Below are 21,715 nucleotides of genomic sequence, written 5' to 3' on the forward strand. Positions count from 1 at the left end.
TGGATCACTTGATGATTCCCTGTTCTGGTCATTCCCTCTGAAACACCTGGCATTGGCCACTGTCGGAAGACCGGATACTGGGCTAAATGGACCTTTGGTCTGACCCAGTGTGGCCATTCTTCTGTTACAGCTGTTCAGCCTCCTTGATACCTGTGATGTCATAATCCTGCTCAGTTCTCCAGTCTTCCATGGAGTCTGGATGGAAAGACAGGGTAGATGTCACCTAGTGAGCTGGGCCTGTAAGAGAACCTGTGTTCAGGCAGAGCGCGCTCCTGGGAGAGCAGAGTCAGGGCTCCGTTAAAGAGCCGGAGACAAGGGCCTGGCCTGAGTGTAACCCACCAAACTTTGATTACACCCGTACCCGTAATAATTCCATTGTATTGCAGGGACAGTGAGCAGGTTCAGTCTGTTCTGACAGCGGAACTCCCACCTGTGGAGAACACCACAAATCTTCACATTGGGACAGCTGGGGATGCCAGGAGCCTGAGTTGCTCCGATGTGGAGGAAAGACACCACAGTGTAGTAAAGCTGCTCAGACTAAACAAAAAAAAATCCTTCTGTTGATAAGACGACAATCTGTGGGTTAACTAAGACGCCTCATAAATCGAAACATGCTCTGATCATTACAGCAATACAGCACATACCAGTCAAAGAAAAATAACAGTATCTAACATACAGATTTCTTCAGTACTGAAAGGTACATGGGCCACTAATCCTATGCACTGAAAGCATGCACTGCTTATTTGGCATTTATGTCCTCACACCCTCCTGAGCTGACCAAGCAGCAAGCACTCTGCTCTTTGAATAGGCTGGGATCCTTCTCCTGGCAGTTATCCGCTTGCTGCAGGTAGCCAAAGCAGGCCTGCGAACATCAGCCCTCGGGGCAGAGATCTTCAGCACCCTTCCGATATGGCTGTCTCTCTCTGGGGCTGGCTGAACTGGCAGAACAGGTTGGCACCCTCTTTTTTTAAAATTTGGGAGTGGAATTGGCCCTCCACCCTTGGTGATGCTCTACTGAGCATATGTGACCCAAAGCACCCTCTAGTCACACCCTACATGTGATGGTAATAATCTTTGTACGAAATATGCCTTGTGAGGTACCATTTGAAAACTAACAACTCTCTGGTCAATAAGATCACGATGCAACATTACATAGAGAGTTATGAGTTGCCCCTGTACGACATTACTTGTGAAAACCCGACAGCCCCTCCCAAGCAAACGCTGGTAAAGAGGTCTGTCCTAAACAAAGGAATGGGGGTTTAGATAAGCAGCAAACAGGGTCATTAAGACAGCAGGGGAAGGAGATGGTAGTGAACAGAGCAATTTACATTTCAGCAAATGCAAGTGGGGGGAGGGGGAGGGAGAAGAGCACGAATAATGTTGATAGACCTTGGTTGTTGGCAGGCAGGATCCAACCTGGGACTTCTGGAGCTTAGTGCATGAGCCTCAACTGCATGAACTAAGAGCCAACCAGCTGTTAGCGAGGGCTGTAGAGCAGACTCATTGAACTGCCTCTAAATGGTCTCGGTGCCACTAGATAGGACAGAGCACCACACCCAGGAGGTGTGTGGGTTACAGACTTCCCCTCGCTGAGGAAGCACATCCAGAGCTCAGAGCGCCCAGGTGGGGGGCAAGAGGGGCAATTTGCCCCAGGCCCCGGGTCCCGCAGGGGCCCCCATGAGTGTTTTTCGGGGCCCCTGGAGTGGGGTCCTTCACTCACTCCAGGGGGCCCGGAAAACTCTTCCTCTCCCGTCTTCGCTCCGGGGCGGAAGGACTCCCCGACGGTGAATTATCGCGGAAGCGGGACCCGCCGCTGGGTCTTCGGCGGTAATTCGGCGGCGGGGGGCCCTTCTGTTCCGGGACCCGCCGCTGAAGTGCCCCGAAGACCCGCGGCGGGCCCGCTTCGGCGGTAATTCGGTGGCGGGGGCCCCCCGCCGCGGGTCTTCGGGGCACTTCGGCGGTGGGTCCCGGAACGGAAGGGCCCCCCGCCGCCGAATTACTGCTGAAGCGGGGGCCCCCCGCCGCCGAAGACCCCAGGCCCCCGGAATCCTCTGGGCGGCCCTGGCTCAGAGACTTCCCAGTTGAAATCCCAGACGAGCCCCCACTTGTAACATTGACAGACCCCGGTTGGTGGCGAGCGGGACTTAACCTAGAACTTACTGCATGAATCTCTACCGCATGAGCTAAAAGGCTGCAGCACAGACTCATTTTATCTCCCTCTCATTAAGTGGTCTTGGTGCCACTTGATAGGACCGGACAACTCACCCAGGAGGTGTGTGGGTTACACACGGAGCCTTCACCACCAGACTTCAGGTCGCCTTCCTCACAGTTTGGATAAACTTTGCTTTGATGGGATCCTTTAGAACAGTGGCTCTCAACCTTTTCTGTTGTGTATTTGGTTGTCATGGTTTTTGTTCCTATGGCAACTGAGTTAGATTATTAGGGGATAGCCTGGCCAGCTTCGGCCGGTTGAGTGAGCTCTGTGTCTGTAAATAAAATGGTAGTTTTGTAGCTGTCTGCTGTCTGGCCTCAAGTGATTTCTTCCTAAACCGGCTGCCCCCAAGGATATAACATTTTCAGTCTACTGTGCCCCTTTCAGGAGTCTGACTTGTGTTGTGTAGCCCCAAGTTTCACCTCACTTAGAAACGACTTTTTTACAAAATCAGATCTAAAATACAGACGTGTCACAGCACACTCTTACTGACAAATTGATGACTTTCTCCTTTTGTCTGTATGAAATTTTAATCTGTACTTATTTCATTAGTGCTTGTTATGTAGCCTGCTGTAAAACTAGGCAAATATCGACAGGAGTTGATGTGCTCCCTAGAAGACCTCTGTGTACCCCGTGCCCCTGGTTGACAACCACTGCTTTAGAAGAATCAGCTTCCAAGACTCAATGGACTAGAAAAGAAAGGGGCAGACAACCCCACATTCTTTCACCTAAGAAAACAAAAGCACCAGCACCTTTGGGCCCCTGGAAGAGAGCCTGAGCAAGGGGAGAGCCAGTCACCATTTTGCTGGGAGACTGTGGCTGAGAGAAACCATCTTGAACATGGCTTGTGTGAAATAAGGCATACATTTATATTGGTGAGAGTAATTAATCACTGGAGCAATTTACCAAAGGTTGTAGTGGATTCTCCATCACTGACAACTTTTAAATCAAGACGGGATGTTTTTCTAAAAGATCTGCTGTAGGAATGATTTTGGGGAAGTTTTCTGGCCTGTGTGATACAGCATTCCGGCCTTGGAATCTGTGAAAGCACCTTTCAAAGGGCAGTACGGGTTAGTAGACTATTAAACACATGAGGAAACTGAGGTACAGAGAGGCGACTCATCCAGGCTCATGCAACAGGTCAGTGGCAGAACTGCGACTGCACTGAGGTTTCCTGACTGCCCAGCCAGTGCTCTGCCCATTGGAACACACTGTCTCCTCAATAGTACATTATAGTCCCTGAAAATAAATTCTGAATAAGAAAAGGAGAGCATTCACGTCAGCAATCAGATTTCTTGGAGTTCTGCTCATCCAATCAGGGAACAGAAGTCAAGTCATATGACCTGAGTGTCCAATCCACACACTGTGAGTTTTAACTAGCAAACTGATTCCTGAAGAAGAATTATTCATTGAACTCACCCCGGGATTATTTTTGAAATAGGGATAAATTTGAGTGCCCTGTAAGCTTCTTAAGGAGAATTTTGAAGAGGAAATGGGATGGGTTCACAGCCTAAATTATTCCCCATGAATTATTTGCTTGGCTGTAAAGCTAAGTGCTTCCATACCCGCTACATATCGGCAAGTACTGCCAACCCAATACATTCAGACATCACAAGTCAGGCCTCCCAAATCATGAGATTTTAAAATTATCTGGGGGATTCTTTTGATTTGCCTTATACTTTTTGAATCATTGGGGGGTCCCATTTTGAACATGACGGGCTAGACATTTACTATTTTTTAAATGAAAGTGGAGATTCTTGTGTGCTCGGGGGTGGCCCCACTCCGGGGTACTCTCTCCACACCGGCCGCTCCTCTCACCCCTGATCAGCACATTAAGTTCAAACCAAATACAATGTATTAAACAGCAACTGTAAGGGAAACAAGGAAAAATGGAAGAGGGTTAAGGGGAACAAGGGACCCACCCTGTGGGCTCGGGGGCACCACACCCGGCGTCTCTGAGACGTGAGGGCAGGTCACAGCCTGTTCCTCACACTCCCGGCTCCCTCGCAGGCCTCAGGCTCTAGCCAGCTGGGGCCTTCGCCCCAGCATTGCCCACCCCCCCCCCCCCGGTCAGGGTCACGGTCCCTCCCCCGGAGTCCAGGCTGTGTGTCTGGGGGTGTCTCCCTGCGCTGGGCCCCTCCCCAGGGCCCCCCTTGCTCTCCCCAGCCACTCCCCGTGCCCAGCTCCAGCGTGACCGGCATCCGCAGTCCCGGCTCTGGTCCCGCAGCTCCCCGCTGCAGCTTGGCCCTGGCTCCCTGACGGCGCGTCTGGTCTGTGCTGCCCGTTCCCAGCTGCTCCAGCTCCCCTATCTCTGGCTGCTGCTCTCCCCTTAGCTCTGCCCCGCTCGCCTCAGGCAGCTCCCCTCACATGGAGGATGGGATCCTGGTTCCCTCATTGGCCGGCCTGCCCTGTCAATCAGGCTCACCTGGAGCATTGGCATTTCCCCCTTGGCCCTGGGGACTGTCAGTCTCAGGATCCTGATTTCTCTTCCTCCATTCCCCTTTCTTTTGGTACTGGGAGAGGCCAGCCAAAAAACCCACTAAGTGTCAGTGGGGGGCAGCAGCCCCATCCTGCTGGCCTAGATCCAATCTTCAGAGCAGCCCCCTTGGACTGAACTGGAAATTGGGATTCAAAACACACACACGTCCAGCTCCTAATGCTTTGAGCTCCAAACAGTTCTTAGATCTGGCTGAGGTTCCACCCTCACAAGCTCTTCATCCACCCACCCTCCAGTCCCTCTTCTGAGTGCACGGGCAGCCCGGGGCTGCACTGACAATACCTTCAGACTCAGACCAAAGGGCTATCCAGCCCAGTATCCTGTCTTCTGACAGTGGCCAGTGGCAGGTGCCCCAAACGGAATGAACAGAGCAGGTAATCATCAAGTGATCCATCCTCTGTCATCCATTCCCAGCTTCTGGCAAACAGAGCCTAGGGACACCATTCCTGTCCATCCTGCTAATAGCCATTGATGGACCTATCCTCCATGAATCACTATAGCTCCTTTTTGAACCTCGTTATACTATTGGCCTTCACAACTCTCTCTGGCAAGGAGTTCCAGGGGTTGACGGTGCGTTGCGTGAAAAAAATACTTTCTTGTGTTTGTTTTAAACCTGCTGCCTATTAGTTTCATTTGGTGGCCCCTTGTTCTTGTATTATGAGGAGGAGTAAATAACACTTCCTAATTTACTTTCTCTATACCACTCATGATTTTATAGACCTCTGTCATATCCCCCTTAGTCGCCTCTTTGCCAAGCTGAAAAATCGCAGTCTTATTAATCTCTCCTCATACAGAAGCTGTTCAATACCCCAATCATTCTTATTGCCCTTTTCTAAACCATTTCCAATTCCAATAGATCTTTTTTGAGGTTGGGCGACCACATCTGCACACAGTATTCAAGGACAGGCCCTGGTAGCACATCTCTGATGAACCTGTGCTAGCAGGGAGCTGGAGAGGGTCCTAAAGCAGTTGTGGAGGCACAGGGATTGTGGGTGGGTGGGCTGAGCTCCCAGTGGATCACTGATATCTGTGCATAACTCTGGAGATCCCTGGATCCTTGGTCCCCCTTTACATTCAGAGAGAAGAAAGGGACCTCCCCTCCTGGAAAAATCTGAGGGAAATTGCCATATACAGAGCCTTGTGGAATCTCCCTGGCCTGCCCTGAAACCTGGGTTTCTAATGCAGGAAAGGGGGCTGCTGGGGAAAAATCGGGTCCTATATTATAATAATTATTATTTATTATATTTTATTTCAGCGAGATCACAGCTGTGACAACATCATTGTTACCACTCGGCCACCCCCAAGGTTTCCTTGTGACTAATTGGAACCATAAGGAATAGAGCCTGCAGCAGGGCTGCCACTGCAGTCCAGCTGGATAGCATCACCACACATCCCCTGTGATTTGGCCTCCTGCAGTTTGCCCTTGGCTGTCACAGGGGTTACAGCTGGTGCACACTGAGCCAAGCAGCTGAGGTTCCCTGATGGCCAAGTGGCCCCCAAGGGAATGTGCAGACAGGCTTCATAAAGACAGTAGCCGCCCTATGTGAACAGATGCTGCCTGCTGCCCAGGCAGCCTCTCCGATGACTACATCTGCCCATGCTCCATGGGGAGTAATTTAATCTACACAGAAATCTGACATTCAAAGCGAGCTTGCAGTGTTAAAACCCTGATGCCCCAAGTAACGATTTTCTCAAGGAGTCCCATTTTTAGACATCCGGTGTGCTCTGGGCCCAATCCTGCCAGGGGCTGAGGAAGAAGAGACCCCACGGAATATCAGTGACTACTTCCCAAATCGTATCAGGTATATTTGCTGCTGGAAATTTAATCAGCAAATGCATTTTCAACTTCTGCCCTGAAGAAACCCCTCAGAGTTACAGGGCAATGTTCATCTCTTTCCCTTCTCTGGTGTCTGAGGGCCAAACGTCAGGCTCCGTAGCCTCCTTTCTCGTGGGGTGAAATCCCACCATTCCCCCACCCTCAGACTGGGCCCTGGGCTACCGCACAATGTGGCTGTAGCACTGAGCACTGTGCCTGCTCAATAGGTCCGGCTGGGTTTGGTACCTGTCGTTGACGTGTGTGTGCCAAAGTACAGCTGTGAAAATGTTATGCCAAAACTTTTCATTGTAATATAAATATTACAAACAAAAATTTCATGACATAGATGCATATTGAAAGCCAGCGGCAGAGTTGTTGGAATTGCTACAGGAAGGAGCAGTAACTTTAGTGCTTAAAGGCATTTGCTTTAGAAAGTTTTTCAGAAGTACCCCACATACTGTTTGCAATGGGTTTGTGCTATGAACTCTCTGTTCAGTGAACTCTCTCCTGCTAGCTGAGCAGAAGCCATTTCTAATACTTACATTCAGGGTCTTGCACACAATAACACTACAATACCCGTACAAGACTTTCCAAAAAGTCCTGAGAGAACAGAACTGCTGGTCTGTGTTTCAGCAAAGAGTAGAGCTGAGGTGCAGGAAAGAGCAGTGTAATAGTTTTTTATGTAATTTACCTCCATCACCTGTTAAAGAAGCATGGCTGAAGTAACTAGCACACTCAACTGGATATTAGTGCAAACCTGGTGTTTGCACTATTCACCCATTTGCGATGCCAACCCCTCCCTCATGCAGCTGAAGTAACTGTCCATGTTAGCGTGTAACTTACCAGATAACTACAATCCCTTGCATGGGGAGCAGATGCGGGTCCTGTGAGGATGAAGGGGAACCTGTAGGATGATCAAACCCTCTGGATTCAGTCAACATTGGCCGGGCAAAGCACTTCAGCTTCTCTTGGAGGGATTCTTGGGGGTCAGAGTGTATCACTGGGAGCATTTGTTAAGGGAAAGTTAATAGATCCCGGTTCTGGTCGAATTGACACACGTAAATCTGGAGTGATGCCGTTATTGAATTCAGAAACAGACCCTGAAAATTTATCCCTTGTGCTGCAAAGAGGCAGTGGCATAATTTGAACTCACAGGAGCAGAGAAAATAAAAAAAGAATGTATATAATGAGGCAATGAAACATGTTTATGAATAACTTAAATGCAGGACAGATAAACACAATGACCATGTTCGTCATGCACTTGCCATATGTGTACACACATATCATGATACAATGGGCCACACTTTGAAGTTGAGGGCCAGAAAGGGTGTCTGTGTGAATGTCATTATTGCAAACTCACACAGCGCTCCAATAGGCTGTGGAACTCTGATCCACAAGATATCAATGGGGCCAAGGGATTAGCAGGATTCAAAGAGGGACTGGATTTACACCACAAAATATGTCTAACTAGTGGGTGCCTGGGGGAAACTTTCCCTTGGAGCAGTCAATCTCATAGCTCCCTATTGCAGGGATTCTTCTGTCTTCCCCTGACGCATGTGTAACGGGTTACTGGGCTAGAAGGACTGCAGGTCAGATCCAGTCTGGCAGTGCCTGTCTTCCTATTGGCATATCCTATTGGGGTGTAAATCCAAATCTATGTTTTTTCTGATCTTCCTTGAGCTTCTGGGAATCCTAGATTTGCACTCAGAGCAGAAAGATGTCTCATTAAATATCATCTACTTTCCTGTTCTTTTTCCTTTCAGGAAGGAAAGTTCAAAACTTCTTGGACCTGCCCAGTACGGTATGTCAGCTGTCAATGACACCAAATTCACACCTGTAGTGTTCCTTCTCACTGGGATACCTGGGCAGGAAGACATCCATCTCTGGGTCTCTGTCCTCTTCAGCTCCATGTATGCTATTTCGATAGTAGGAAATTCAGTCATTCTGTTCATTATAAAAACAGATCCAATCCTCCATGAGCCCATGTACATTTTCCTTTCCATGTTGGCCACCACAGACCTTGGCTTATTGATAGCCACCATACCGACGATACTGGGCCTATTCTTGTTTAACTCTAGAGAGATCAGCCTTGATGCTTGTTTTGCCCAGATGTTCTTCATCCACTCTCTGCAATTCATTGAATCCTCTGTGCTCTTGTTGATGGCATTTGACCGCTTCATCGCAATCTGTAACCCGCTGAGATATGCCTCCATCTTAACCCTGCCGAGAATAGCCAAGTTGGGACTGGTGTTTGTGCTAAGAGCCGTGGCAGTAATATTTCCACTCCCCTTTCTCCTGAAATGGTTCCGATTCTTTTGAGCCAATGTCCTCTCCCATTCCTACTGCCTGCACCAGGACGTCATAAAGCTGGTTTGTTCGGACATCACAGTCAACGACATCTATGGCTTGTTTATTACAGTCATAATGGTGGGGTTGGACTCGCTGCTCATTTTCCTCTCTTATGTGATGATCCTCAAAGCAGTGCTGAGCATCACGTCCCCCACAAAATGCCTTAGGGCCCTGAACACCTGCGTCTCCCACCTCTGCGCCGTCCTGCTCTTCTACATGCCAGAGTTCAGCCTGACTGTCATACACAGATTCTGGAAGAGCTCTTCTCCCTTGCTTCAAATTATCCTGGGCTACATCTACCTGCTGGCTCCTCCTTTAATGAATCGAATTGTGTACAGCAGGAAAAGCAACCATCTTCGAGCGAGGATAATCAGGGTACTTGTCAAGTAAAGAGTCAATTCATCATCCAGCTCCAGAGCTGGTGACACAGGTCATGGCCACCTATTCCATCTTGGACCCTTATATACGAGGATACAAGAGCTACTGATCTCCACTCTGTAGAGAGAGGCTCATACAGGGTCTAAGACCTGAAGCTTAAGGGGGCCATCCCCACCCGCAGTTGAGGGAGGACAGCAGTCTGGGGAAAGGAGACCAAGCCAGGCAGCAGCATTTAAAAAGTCACTCTGTTCGTGGAGAGCCAGGGGACCGGTGGGATGTTGGCCCCCAAAGAGCCATATCGGTGGCTGCTCTAACCTCAGAATTCCTATGAATAAAGTCACAATGAGAAGAGATGTGGCTGTTGTTTCCCATTACACCTGGTCTGTCACTGTCCCGTCCCTGATTAATCACCCACGGGACATGCTAATCTCCTTCTCCAGGGGTTGTTGGCTTTTACTCACACATGTGGCCAAAACATCTGTAAGGACGAGACTTCGGCCATGCAACTGCCAAGGAAGGATTGCTTCTGAGGTAAAAGAACAAATCCAGTGAGCTAGTCACACCATCAGTCTCATTGAAGCTCCAGGCCCCGCTTTCATCTTGGAATCTGGGGTTAAACGTCATACCCCAAGGAGCGTCCCTTAACATCAGTCTCTGTGTCCCAGGACAACAAGCCATTGTTCTCAGTCACTTTGGCCCATGCTTACAAGGCCCGCTGATTGCTAGCGAGATGGTGGAATTGGTGGGCCCCTTCTGTTAATGGGCATGCTGGCAGGGTGGGATTCAGTAGTATGGAACCGGAAATAGTATAAGGGACCTACCATCAATCAAACCCTAACCCCTCCCCTAGGCCGCTTAAACCCTGCCCCTTCACCCCTTAAGCGCCGACCACCTGTCACTGGAAGTCGCACCCATGGGAAATAGTACTTCCGGGGTCAAGAAGGACACATGACTGGAAGCAAAGTGTGTCAAGTGACCCCTCTAAGAACTCCTCCCACTGCCCTCTACCAATCAGGAGGGGTTTCTCCCCCGTAGGCCCACCCTGAGAGGTGATTTGTCCAATCAGGGGTGTTACGGGGCATGGTGCCCCATCTGGAAGTGGTTCGTGTGACCCCTCTAAGAACTCCTCCACTGCCCTCTGCGAATCACGATGGGTTTCAGCCACACAGCACTGCCCTGAGAACAGATCTGACCAATCGGTGATGTTCTGGGGTGGGGTGACCTGCCCAGAAGAGGATCAAGTCACCCCTCTAAGAACTCGTCCCAGTGCCCTCTGCCAATCAGAGAACAGCACTATCACCCCATAAGTCCCAGCAATCGGGGCAGAAGAGGCCATCTTTTACCAAGAACACGTGCTTTAGAAATCGTGGAAACATGGACTCCTTCACCACCCTGGTGAGAACTTCAGACTTTGTGTTAGCCCCGAGGGCCTTTGGACTTGTGTGGAGAAAGCGCTACATGAGCGACAGTTCCCATGAGGGCCCTTTGACTCAGCTGTTGATGGATACGCCAGAACCCGAAACCCAAACCCTCATGAGGCACCCCGATGAGCATGAAGGCCTCTCGTTTTCCGCCCCCCTAGAGATGGAAGACGAAAGCAGCTCAGGGGAGTCACCAGAGGACAAGGTGAACAAAAAAGATGTCGCTCAGGTAAATGAATGATTAAGAAGTGACGTTTGATAATGGGGTGTAATGAAGTTAGGAACCGGGAGGTTGTGTAAATCTAAAAACAAGCAGTGGGGTGCTTACACTGTTTCTTTTCTGAAAATCTCTCAACAGCTCGACGATGCCTTTCTAGAGGTCTTTGAGAACTGATATCGGTAGCCTCGTGGGACGCAGTGATGAGCTGCCAAAATATTAACAACAGGTTCCCTCCTCCTCACCCCATGAGGGGTTCGTGCCCCCCCATGGTGTCATGCCCCATCCAACACCCCGTGTTCCTTGAGGCCTCCCGGGACCCCTGCCCCATCCATCCCCCTTCCCTGTCCCCTGACTCTCCCCTGCCGCCCCATCCAACCTCTCCTCTCATTCCTGATGGCCCCCCGGGACTCCTGCCCCATCCAACCACACCTTCTCTCTGTTCCTGCCCCCCACCACGCCATCCAACCCCTGCTCCTTCCTGACTGCCCCCCCAAACCCTTGCCCCCATTCAATCCCCCTGTTCTCTGCTCTCTGACCGCTGCAACCCCTATCCACTCCCCCACAATGCAACAAACTCCCCTGCCCTCTTCCAACACCCCATCTCTACACCCTGCTCCCTTACCGCGCTGCCTGGAGCCACTCGGCCATGGCCAGGTCAACTCAGCCGGGACCGAGACCGGCACTGTGGGGGCCCGAGCTGAGTTGGCCAGAGCCACTCGGCCGGGACCTGGACCGGGTGGATAGCTGCTCGAGCTTTAGTTAAATTTAAAAGCTGTTTTAGAACCGGTTGTCCTGGAAGAACTGGTTCTAAAAGGGTTTCAAAATTTTACAACCGGTTCCTGCGAACCGGTGGAAACTAGCGCCAGCTCACCACTTTTTGGGAGGAAATATATCAGGCATCAGCTGGTTTTGCTCATGTCTGAGACACAGATCGCAAGAGGAAAATCCAGAAAAGGACAAAATGGAAGAATTAACATCCCCCAGGTGCACCGCGCTTCCCTCCTTCCACCTCCCTCCCAGGCTTGCCACGCAAAAGCACTGGGAGGGAGGGAGAAGTGAGTAGCGGCCCACTCAGAGGAGGTGGAGCAGAGGTGAGCTGCGGATCGCGGGTGCGGGGAGTAACCCGGGGGTGGGGGCGGGAACCGCTCCCCGACCCAGCTCATCTCCGCTCCACCGCTGCCACCCCCCGAGCATGCAACAACTCTCCTTCTTCCCCCTCCCTCCCAGGCTTGCCGTGGGGGAGCGGAGGTGAGCTGTTGCTGGTGGCGGTTGCACAGCAATTTTTTGAGGGCCTAGGGGCTGCAAATTTGTTAATCCGCCACTGCCCCCAACTAAAATCTCTCCAGTCCATAATCAAGGATCTACAACCTATCCTGAAGGACAATCCCTCACTCTCACAGATCTTGGGAGACAGGCCAGTCCGCTCTTACAGACAGCCCCCAAACCTACAACAACCACACACCACACAACAAAAACACTAACCCAGGAACCTATCCTTGCAACAAAGCCTGTTGCCAACTCTGTTCACATATCTATTGAGGGGATACCATCATAGGACCTAATCACATCAGCCACACTATCAGAGGCTCATTCACATCTACCAATGTGATATATGCCATCATGTGCCAGCAATGCCCCTCTCCCATGTACTTTGGCCAAACCGGACAGACTCTACATAAAAGAATAAATGGACACAAATCAGATGTCAAGAATTATAACATTAAAAAGCAGTCGGAGAACAATTCAGTCTCCCTGGCCACTTGATTACAGACCTAAAAGTCACAATATTACAAGAAAAAAACTTCAAAAACAGACTCCAACAAGAGACTGCTGAATTGGAATTAATTTGAAAATTGGACACCATTAAATTAGGCTTGAATAAAGACTGGCAGTGGATGGGCCATTACACAAAGTAAAACTATTTCCCCATGCTTATTTTTCCCCCCACTACAGTTCCTCACATCTTGTCAATTGCTGGAAATGGGCCATTTTCATTACCACTACAAACAGTTCTTTTTCTCTCCTGCTGATAATAGCTCACCTTAACTGATCGCTCTCCTGACAGTGTGTATGGTAACACCCATTGTTTCATGTTCTCTGTGTATATCTATAGATCTTCCTACTGTATTTTCCACTGCATGCATCCAATGAAGTGGGCTGTAGCCCACAAAAGCTTATGCTCAAATAAATTTGCTAGTCTCTAAAGTGCCACAAGGACTCCTGTTCTTTTTTCACTTTACACAAACCGGCTCAAATACGTTTTAAAAGCAACAAGACCATTGTTTCAGATGTGGATGTGCAATGGCAGGCAAATTTGGTGGATATGCACCGGTTCTCCAAATGCAGCAGCGGTTTTAAGTACATCTTAACAGTGATAGACATTCTATCCAAATATGCCTGGGCCTTAGGCCTAAAAGACAAGACGGGTGTTGAAGTATCCAGGGCCTTTCAAGCTATTTTCAGCAAAGGTTGCGTGCTTCAAAAATTACAAACCGATCGGGGGAAAGAATCTTTAAACAAACCTTTAAGCAGATTATTAAAGTGGCATGGAGTTCACCATCTTGTTACTAATAATGAAGTTAAAGCAGGGGTTGTAGAGCGATTTAACAGAACTTTAAAAACTAGGATGTGGAGCTATTTTACAGCCCATAACATCTTTTGCTACATTGATGTGTTACCTGACTTTAAAGAGTTACAACAAGAATTTCACAGAACTATACATACCAGACTCGCTGTTAACCCTTCAAATTCTTTGAAGGTATGGAAAATGGTTTAAGGAGATGGTTAAAAATAACACCGGTTGTTGCCCCTAAATAATCCCCCAGAGGGGGATTCCACTCACTCTCCCTTTTCACAAATATCACCAAGACAGTGTCGTGGTACAGGCACCGCTCTTGCAACCTCTCTAGGAGATTGTATAGTTTTAAGCAGGCAAAAGTGGTGGTGAAACAGGCTATGAAGACGTTGGCATTGCCGGAGACAGAGTACCGGTCTTTTGCGTGCTTCCAAGACACACACGCGGTTTCATCGTCCATAAACTCACAGGATGAAACCTTGTAATTGAGGGAAAACAGGTACTGAAAAAGTGGAGAAATTGGAGAGGGTCCAGAGAAGAGCAACAAGAATGATTGAAGGTCTTGAGAACATGACCTATGAAGGAAGGCTGAAGGAAATGGGTTTGTTTAGTTTGGAAAAGAGAAGACTGAGAGGGGACATGATAGCAGTTTTCCGGTATCTAAAAGGGTGTCATAAGGAGGAAGGAAAAAACTTGTCCACCTTAGTTAGCCTCTAAGAATAAACAAGAAGCAATGGGCTTAAACTGCAGCAAGGGAGGTTTAGAGTGGGGAAAAAGTTCCTAACTGTCAAGGTCGTTAAACACTGGACTAAATTGCCTAGGGAGGTTGTGAAATCTCCATCTCTGGAGATATTTAAGAGTAGGTTAGATAAATGTCTATCCGGGATGGTCTAGACAGTATTTGCTCCTGCCATGAGGGGAGAGGACTGGACACGATGACCTCTTGAGGTCCCTTCCAGTCCTAGAATCTAGGAATCTATGAATCTATAAAATCTAAAGGTTTATTCATAAAAGGAAAAAGATACAGACGAGAGCCAGAATTGGTTAAATGGAATCAATTACATACAGTAATGGCAAAGTTCTTGGTTCAGGCTTGTAGCAGTGATAGAATAAACTGCAGGTTTAAATTAAGTCTCTGGAGTACATCCCCAGCTGGGATGGGTCATCGGTTCTTTGTTCAGAGCTTCAGTTTGTAGCAAAGGCCCTCCAGAGGTAAGAAGCAGGACTGAAGACAAGATGGAGATGAGGCATCAGCCTTTTATAGTCTTTTCCAGGTGTAAGAACACCTCTTTGTCCTTACTGTGGAAAATTACAAGCAAAATGGAGTTTGGAGTCATATGGACAAGTCCCTGCATACTTTGCTGACTTACAAGGCGCATCTGCCTTCTCTCAATGGGTCAGTTGTGTAACTGATGGTCCTTAATGGGCCATCAAGCAGGCTAGGCAGAGCTCAACACCAACTCGTCTGGGATGTCACCCAGAAGCATAGCATAAGTTTGAAATACAGACAGGATAGAGTCAATATTCATAACTTCAACTACAAATGACACATGCATACAGACAGCATAATCATAACCAGCAACCCATAACCTGGTCTTAGACCCCTTATATGACCCCCTTTACATAAGATTTGGTGCCACTACAGGACCTTGGTTGCAACCATGTTCTATACGGTCCCAGTTCAAGTCAATAATGTGACGCAGACATCTTCCGGTTTGCTCATTTTCTTTAAAACACGGTCAGAGTCTGCACTAAATTGCACAGCATTTATCAAGGTCACCCCTTATGCTAAATGTTCTTGGGTTAGGTACAGACATTGCATAGCATAACCTATGGCAAGAACAGTGTTTAATAAGCTTTCCAAATACAGCTCAGCGCACAGGAACCGGAGCTTGCAGTTTAGATCTACTGAAGTCCAAGTCACACAGTCATGGCGCCGTTGGGCTGGCACATCTATGACACGGCCCTCACAATCTTCAGAAAGCTTTTCCCTACGGCCGGGATTAAGGACAGCATAAACAGCAACACGTACAATAGTCCGCATTACTTTTTTATGCTCACGACGTGGCACTGGCTCAGTTAGTTCCATGCCAAGCCTCCTAAACTCCTAATAGCTGTCATCCTCGGTGTCCTCTTCAACAATTTGTATCGGCATTGAGCAAAAACAAGGAGAGCCCGGTTCATCTTCGCTGCTTGATGTAACGTTGTCCAGGGCCTCTGGCTCCTCTAGAAAGGCATCATCAAGCTGTCGAGAGATTTTCAGAAAAGAAACAGTGTAAGTTCTCACTGCTTGTTTTTAAACATACACAGCCCCCCCCACCCACCCCCCGGTTCCTAACCCCATTACACCCCATCATCAACAGTCACTTCTTAATCATTCATTTACCTGAGTAATGTCTTTTCCATTCACCTCGTTCTCCGATGACTCCCCCGAGCTGTGTTCGCCTTCCACCTCTGGGGGGGGGGGGGGAAATGAGAGGCCTTCATGCTCATTGGGGTGCCTCACGAGAATTTGGGTTTTGGGTTCCGGCGTATCCATCAACGGCTGATTCAAAGAGCCCTCGTGGGAACTGTTGCTGATCTAGCCCTTTCTCCACAAAAGCCCAAAGGCCCTCGGGGCTAAAACAAAGTCCAAAGTGCTCACAGGGATGGTGAAGGAGCCCATGTTTCCATGATTTCTAAAGTACGCATCCTTGGTAAAAGATGGCCTCTTCTGCCCCGGCGCTGGGACTTATGGGGTGATAGTGTTGCGCTCTGATTGGCAGAGGGCGCTGGGAGGAGTTCTTAGAAGGGTGACACGACCCTCATCTGGGCGGGTCACTCCACCCCGGAACACCACCGATTGGTCAAATCTGCTCTGGGGGTGGTCCTATGCGGCAGAAACCCATCGCGATTGGTAGAGAGCATTGGGAGGAGTTCTTAGAGGGGTCACACGAGCCACATCCGGATGGGTCACCCCACCCTGGAACACCCCTGATTGGTCAAATCACCTCTTGGGGCAGGCCAATGGGGACGAAACCCCTCCTGATTGGTAGAGAGCAGCGGGAGGAGTTCTTAGAGGGGTCACATGACACACTTTGCTTCCGGCCATGTGTCCACCTTGACCCCGGAAGTAATACCCCCATGGGTGGGACTTCTGGTGATAGGTGGGCGGGGCTTAAGGGGTCGAGGGGCCGGGTTTCGGGGGTCATGGGACTGGTTTGGGTTTGATTGACGGTAGGGCCCCAATAGTACTACTGGACACTCTTAGAGACCCTTGCCTTCCAAAAGGGTAGCTTTGTAAATTTAGTATCAGCTCTTCTTGAAGGAAGGATTGATTCTTGAACCGCATGAGGTAAAGTAACAAATCCAGTGAGCTAGCCACACCCTCAATCTCATCCAAGCCCCCAGACCCCCCTTCATCTTGGAATCTGAGTTTAAATGTCATACCCCAAGGAGAGTCTCTTATACATCAGTCTCTGTGTCCCAGGACAACAAGCCATTCGTCTCAGCCACTTTAGCCCATGCTTACCAGACCCACTGGATAATAGGGAGATGTTGGAATTTGTGGGCCCCTTCTTTTAGTGGGCATGCTGGCAGGGTGGGATTCAGTAGGATGGAAACCGGACACCCTTGGAGGCCCTTGCCTTCCAAAAGGGTGGCTTTGTAAATTTAGTGTTGGGTGTTCTGGAACAAGAGTCCTTGGACATTCGGGACTTCACTTTGTTTTGAAGCTTGCTGAAGATTTGCTTCAGGTGCATTAACATCTCTTTGAGAACTTTGCTCCTTGAAGGGGATGGTGTCCTAGCTCTGGAGGCCTTTGGTGACTTTGGGGGAGAACCGTCAGGATTCCCAGTTCCTTTCTCCCAAGCTTGCAAAAGCTCTGTTGTACTCGTAGCAATGGACACCATCTTTGGTTGCCTGGTGGGAGCCGTTTTCCCCATTCCATCCTGCGTCTTGCTCTTGTCTGCTGGAAGGAGCCACACCACTGGTATCTTGTGGTTGGATGATGCTGAGGAGTCTCCTGGAGTCCATCGCTGTGGAATTCCATGGGATCTTCTGGGCAAGTCAGCACCTGCAGAGCCAGCTGGTCTCTTCCATCGAAGCTTACTGCACTTCTTGCAGATTTTGATTGGCGGCTGGTCCCTGGAGAGCTTTGAATTCACAGTGCCATCGAACCCATGTGAATCCATGATGTCTTGAAGACCATGCAGCTCAGCAGATGTCTCCTTCGGAGTTTTCTTACCCTTCATCTTTCCTGGATGTGCCTTGCGGCACTGCTGGCAAACTGAGACCTGGCCCGCCAAGGGGCGGGAGCTGCTCAACATTTCCGTCAGGTGCTTGATCTGCAGGTCGTGTGCAGCCTGCCCAGCAATGAGAGAGTCAAGGATGGATCTTGTTAGCTGCTCAGAGCCTGGGGCCTCTGGGGCAACCTGGTGGCATTGGGTCCTGGGAAGATCTGCCCTGCCCTCACCTGCCTGTGCCGCTGGCGCCAGGCAGGAGCCTTCTCCCAAGGTAACCTTCCTCTCCATGTGCAGCTCCAGCTTCTCTTCAGTCCCTTTGCTGTCACACACACTGGTAAGGGGCTTTCTCAACTCGCTCCTATAAATCTGGAGTGTCGCTTCGAGTGTCTTCTCTGCTATTGTGGTTCCTGGAGGTGGCGATGTCAGATCCATCCCTGCTGGCAGAGTGCAGCGATCTGGGTTAGTCTGGTTTCCTGCCATGCTATCATTCCTGCCGGTCTCTATGGTGGTATCTTCCACTGGCGTTGGAGGACGTGTGGAAGAAGAGGAGCTTGTGCTTTGCCTCCCTGTCTGCAGGAAATTGGTCTCCATCTCACTGAACTCCACACTGGCTCCCCTGGCTTGGCCGGCGTGAGGCAGCTTTGCCGGGGGCTCTGGATCCTGGGTGAGCAGCCCCCTCTGCATGATGAGATGCTCACGCCTTATGTGGAGTTCGATGGGGTGGGCAGGCTGTTGTCCCATTGTTGGGAATGCCGCTGTCCTGTGCCTGCCTGGCTCCCTAGGGGGGCGGAGTTGCCCAGGCAGGGCAGTCTCTGTCAGGAGGGGAGCATCTCTGTGCGACTCTCTCACGACCTTAGGAAAAGCCTTCGTTTGGATCTGCCAGCATTTCTGAGCCACGTGATCCTGCAGTTTGACCCACTCCATGGGCATAAGCCTGGCCAGGATTGCATCAGGGGATACCATAATCCTGTGGGCCTTTTGGGGCAGGGGTCCCCAGGGGCAGACCCATGGCTCTTGGATCTCCTGTGCATGCTGTGGCCTGGTGTCGGATCTCAGGGGCTTTGGGACCTTTGCCGGAAATCCACATTTGGGCCGATCTGTGTTGAATTCCCATTGCTGCTTGGTGTCCTGCTCACCCAGCAATGGCTCCCCCAGGATGAAGCTTTGTGGTGCCCCCAGCTGGCTCTGCAGATGCTTCTGTCGGATGTTGAAGTCTGAGCCATGGGCTGACATCTGGTCCAGACCTATGTTCTGCTCTCGCTGGTCTCGTCTGCTGTGGGCAGGAGGCCTGGGGAGAGGCTGGGCTTGGATGGGATAGGTGGATCCTTCCCAGCTTGCGACAGTCATGATCTCCCTTGCGTGGCAGAGGGGCTCTGACCAAGTCACGGAGGCTTCTCTCAGGGAAAAGGAGCTGGGACTCCAGAGGGGAGAGGTGGTGGATTCCCTAGATGAGTAGGTGAACTGGCCCATGGCAGATGTCGACACACTCGGCCTGTGGGAGAGAGCAGACAGGGACAGATGGGACATGGCCCTGCTGAGCAAAAGCAGGGCTTGGGCACAGCCTTCCAACTGTAGTGCAATGGGGCAGTGCCTAGACATGCATTGCACACCACACCCTGACACAAGGACATCAGCTGGGTGACGAAGGACTGAGAGGGGGAGCTGGCACTCATTTTATCTAGAACGATAACCCCTTCGTCACACGCACATGTGCAGCACCTAGCACAATGGGGCCTTGAGCATGATCGGGGATCTACTGCTATTTTAATAGAAAGATTAGCTAACAAGAATTGGTTTGGGGGAGGAAGATGTGAGCATGTTTGTGTAACCCTTGCCAGAGGATGTTGTGAAGGCCCAGACTATAAACTATAAAAGGAACTAGATAAATTCATCAATGGCTATTAGCTAAGGTGGGCAGGGATGGTGTCCTAGTCTCTGTTTGTCTGCAGCTGGGAATGGGCGACAGGGGATGGATCATTTGATGATTCCCTGTTCTGGCCATTCCCTCTGCTGCACTGGCATTGGCCAGTTTTGGAAGACAGGATACTGGGCTAGATGAACCTTTGGTCTGACCCAGTCTGGCTGTTCTTATGTTCTTACATTCTAACCCACTGGAAAACTGTCCTGTTCTAATGGCTGATACCCTAGAGGCTAACAACTTACTATTGCTCCCAGTTAATGGAGTTTCTCCGGTGGTGGAGGTCTGCGCTATGGTCCTGAAAGTCCTGGCTGATGACTCGTGTTTGGGGTGTATCACGTGGTGTCCCACTCACTGCTTGTCTGGTGCCTACTCTGGGGATTAGCTCTCGAGGTCAATTCCCCTTCCAATTGTCGCATGTGATCACTCTCACTCCCACAGTGACCCAGACAATTCTCCTGTTCACTGCCCCGCCGGTCCATGCCGTGCCCTCGGTGGCTGGTAGGGAAACCTGAGCCCCCACTTCACACTGGGCTCCAGGCCAGGGACCCTCAACCCAGCAGTTCTGGGCCTTCCTCTCCCAGCCTGGACTGCTTCCTACTACCCCTGGTTCCCTCCTTGCTCTGGGTGCACCAGCTCCAAACACTCCCCCTCTTCCCAGGGAGGAGCTGCCCTTTCCCAGCCACAGCCCCTGTGTGGTGCCAGCTTCCTGGCTTGATAGGCCCCGTCTGTTCCTGCCAGCTGAGCCTGCTTGGGATCAATTCCCTGCTCCCCGGCTCTTCCTGCAGGTGCAGCCTGTGGAGTTCATGGGCCTGCTTGGCCACCGGAGCCACTTCCAGTGCTGTGTGGGGTGGACACCCCCTCGCAGGGTGTCATTGGATTGCTTTTTCCTTCACACACAGCACGGGCAGGTTCTAAACAGTCGCCTGCTGGCAGGTATTGCTGTACAGAAGGATTTGATCCTACTCACAACCCCAACTTGCAGTCTCTGCTTTTCATTTCTGATCATCCCTCACCTCACTTTCACTGGTCTCTCACCTTGGAAGCTAAAGCCTCTTAGTGGCTTTTTCCCTGTTATTTTAGGATCCTGGAGTGTCTGGTTTTTCCCGCTCCCTCCTCTCTACATTCACTCTCCCCTCCCACCCAGCCCCCAGTCTGGTGCCCCCTGGTTAGTTGCCTTACGGCATCAGAACTTCATCCAGGTGTCTGGCCACGTCCTGTAGCCTCCTGTCAACCAGCCTGAGGCGCTGAGCCAAGGGGAGCTTCTCCAGGTGCACAGGGCAGCTGTGGAACAGAGAGAGCAGATAACTGAGTGCAGGCCCTGCCCTCAGGCCCTCTTTTACCCACAGGGGCGGCACCAAAAGGCTCCCTGTCCCGTTCTCCGCTGAGGCAGCCTCCTCCCCTGCAATACCCGGGCCTGGTTTGGGATTAGCTGGATTGTGAGGTGAGACTTGTCTAGTGCTGAGGAAGTCAGAGTGTATCCTACTGGCAGCGTGTGTCATGTCCCGCCCACAGAAGCTAATCAACATATAGGATAACAGCCTACTATAGCTGCCAACTAATACAGCTACCTCTTCAGCTCTAAGGGGTGCTTTATGCTGCAGAGCTGAAGGTCCAGGATTCAAATCCTGCTGGGAACTGCTGCTGGGGGACTGGAGAAGGGGCCGTTACACAAGTGCTGCTGGATCCCTTTCACCCTACTCACTGTACCAGAAAGCCCAGCCTTCCTGCTGATCTCTCTACCTCGCCTGCACGGGGCTGCTCCCAAAAAACATTTTCTCCCCATCTTGGGAGGGGAGGATGGTCCATACCAGTCCAGTCGACACAATATACCCCTCCACCACCGCTGCCAAAGGTTAAATGAACTGTGTGATGCTCGAGGAGGGGAATGACCCACTGTACAATGCGGGGGGTGGATTAGAGATGGCAACTTCTGCTGGGTGGGAATGAATTGCAGGAGTCTAAGGGAGAAGAGTTGCTTGCATGGTACATAGGTCGGGGCAGGGGAGGGATTATTCGGGCTACTGCCCCTGGGTGGGGATGAATTGCATGGCACTAAAGGAGAGGACTGACCCACTGCAGATTCATGGAGGGGGGCACTGCTTA

At 50.5% G+C, this 21,715-nt stretch overlaps 1 pseudogene; it reads left to right on the plus strand.

Annotated features, from left to right (window-relative positions):
* The first annotated feature begins 8,328 nt into the window (after positions 1-8,328).
* On the plus strand, positions 8,329-9,490 carry LOC120397526 (annotated as a pseudogene).
* Positions 9,491-21,715: the final 12,225 nt, after the last annotated feature.

This window comes from Mauremys reevesii, linkage group 1, assembly GCF_016161935.1.
Source record: "Mauremys reevesii isolate NIE-2019 linkage group 1, ASM1616193v1, whole genome shotgun sequence".
Classification (NCBI taxonomy): domain Eukaryota; kingdom Metazoa; phylum Chordata; order Testudines; family Geoemydidae; genus Mauremys; species Mauremys reevesii.